This window comes from Sinocyclocheilus rhinocerous, unplaced genomic scaffold (genome assembly GCF_001515625.1).
Source record: "Sinocyclocheilus rhinocerous isolate Xijiao unplaced genomic scaffold, SAMN03320098_v1.1 scaffold12241, whole genome shotgun sequence".
Classification (NCBI taxonomy): Eukaryota; Metazoa; Chordata; class Actinopteri; order Cypriniformes; family Cyprinidae; genus Sinocyclocheilus; species Sinocyclocheilus rhinocerous.
Window position 1 is genome coordinate 1,786 of NW_015649685.1, and position 2,730 is coordinate 4,515.

The window sequence follows — 2,730 nt, forward strand, 5'->3', positions numbered from 1 at the left end:
AAAAGTAGGACTGAATAGCTTTATACCATAATAATGATTTATAATGAATTCACACATAACCTGTGCTTTCATGCTTGTGCTGAAATCATCAAGTTTAGAGACACGTTTATCTGAAGTAAAGTAACCCTGAAACATGATTCAGAGACATAAAGCTGCTTTCTGGAAACCCCTCCAGCTGTAAACAGTGTTTCAGCACAGAGTCAAACCGGTTTCATTTGTTTTCCTGAAATGGTTGTGGTTTAACTGGTTCTGAAGATGAACATCTTTCTGCAGTGGTTTCAATCACCAGTTATTGACTATTACAGCAAATAATATTTATTAAAGTAAATAGAAATATCAAAAGCAGTAAGAACATATTCATGAATCATTTCTGCTCATTCTTTCCATGTTTCACTATGTTGAGCTGCTGTACTTCACAATGAAAACCAGTTAAATGCTCTTAAACTGCAGTAGAGCTACATGTGAGTAAAGTACACTAGTGTTCAGTTGCAGCTCATAATTATCTTACACTTCACACAGACACACAGGAAAGAAAATGTCTCCTTTCGGGTCAGACTCCAGCTATACGAACTGTACGCAGACTCCTAGAAACAATCTCAAACACAGAAACACACAGCTTGACACTGGATTTTCTGTAGTTAATGACACTATAAAGCTGTATACAAGCATGCAGCAGGGGCCTCACAAATATATGTATATATATATGTGTGTGTGTGTGTGTGTGTATATGTATGTATGTATGTATGTATAAAACTTTGCATAGATTTCATCCTTAAAGTGTGCCTGTGCAGAGAAGGCAGATTTTGCATAGGCACAAATAAATCCTGCAGAAGATTGTGAAATAACCAGATTTATTATTACCTAGTTTATTATGCATAACCTCCTTTGAATACAATTTACATATGCATATTTCCAACTGACACTTTAACGGTTCAAGAAAATATGAGACAATGACTGTAATGTCACATCACATTTGCTGAATATCATTTAGTGTCCTTGTGATGAGAATGGTATAAAAGTGACTGTAAATGAACAGAGGTGATGTTTAGCCATTTTAAACAGACAGAAGGTACTTTGAGTAACACATTAACATTTTATGTTATAAAACAAGTTTATTTTGTGTATGGTTTTTATAAGCTTAATATTCATTGAAAACAAAAAGACCATTCTGTTTTAGCTCAGTTTATCAGAAGAGATCAGAAGCAGAGCCCAGCTGTGTGTCTATGAAGAGTGACTGGTCTATGCTTGAGCCAATAATGTTTAACAGTGGAGATACACAGCCTGATCTCAGGTATAACGTTTGTATAAAATATGATTATAGCATGACATTTTACATTATCATATTGTCAGGAATCCTGTCCATGGACTTCCGTCCAATTGCCACCAGGGGTCACCCTTCCGTTACGTTGACTCTCACACTACACAAACTGTTGCATGTCATCCCGGACTACATTTCCCATCATCCATTGCACTGATTACACACACAGCTGCTACCAATAACACACACTATATAAATCAGTCTCACACCACCATTCAAGGCTGAGTATTGTAAGCGCATATCCCTCTCCTAGCTACTCTACGGAGCCTGTTCTAGTTTGATATCTAGTCATAGTCCTGCCTTGCCTGTTTTTTTCTGTGTTCTGATTCTTGCCTGTGTCTTTCGGATTACCCTCTTGTCTCGCCCTGTTCGGACTCTGTTTGCACCTTGCCTGGACTATTGCTCGTGTTTCTGGATTTCCCCTCTTCTCAAGCCCTCTGGATAACGTTCGCCGATCGAAGACCCACGCTTGCCCTAGGATACTCTTTGTCTTGCCTGTGTTGTTGTCTGACCCTCATCTGTTTCATGACCACGCCTTTAAATAAAAGCCCTGCATATGGATCCACACGCCTCTCATCGGTCCTGTAACACATATTATCACAGTTCAGTTCATATTTTTGTATAAACAGTGAATGAACTAATTACAAAGTGCTCCTTACATACAATCATTTGCATACAGTAATTTAAAGGATGAAATTTAATCTCTCTCTGTTTAGTCTAGTTCATCAGAAGAGATCAGAAGCAGAGTCCAGCTGTGTGTCTATGAAGAGTGACTGGTCTATGCCTGAACCAATGAAGTTTAACAGTGGAGATACACAGCCTGATCTCAGGTATAACGTTTGTATAACAATATGATAATAGCATGACATTTTACAGTATCAAATATTATCACAGTTCAGTTCACTATTTTTGTATAAACCGTGTATGAACTGATTACAAAGTTCTCTTTATATACAATAATTTGCATACAGTAATTTAAAGGTTGAAATGTAATCTCTCTCTGTTTAGCTCAGTTCATCAAGAAGAGAACAGAAGCAGAGCCCAGCTGTGTGTCTATGAAGAGTGACGCATCTATGGTTTGTCAAGAACAATTCAAGAGTGGAGATACACGGCCTGCTCTCAGGTATAACATTTCTGTAAAAGATATGATTTGAAGATATGATCCAGAATATATGAGACATTGGGCTTATTAACTCAAGCAATAATGTGAATTTTTTATTTTACAGCAATGAAGCCCTCAAAACATTTAGATCAAATCTGATGAAGAAGTTTGCGTGTCTGTATGAGGGAACAGCGACGCAGAGAAACCCAATCTTTCAGTTCTTCTTAATTTCTTTTTCCCTGAAACTAAAGAAATGGAAATATCTAGTGAAGAGTATAAAGTGTTGTTCATCTTTGATGGTCTGGATGAG

The 2,730-nt window shown here is 37.3% G+C and overlaps 1 long non-coding RNA gene across 1 annotated transcript; it reads left to right on the forward strand.

Annotated features, from left to right (window-relative positions):
* The first annotated feature begins 1,181 nt into the window (after positions 1 to 1,181).
* On the forward strand, positions 1,182 to 2,624 carry LOC107710961 (uncharacterized). Its single transcript, XR_001636651.1, has 3 exons — positions 1,182 to 1,291; positions 2,327 to 2,441; positions 2,545 to 2,624. It is a non-coding gene; the product is annotated as an uncharacterized LOC107710961 (long non-coding RNA).
* Positions 2,625 to 2,730: the final 106 nt, after the last annotated feature.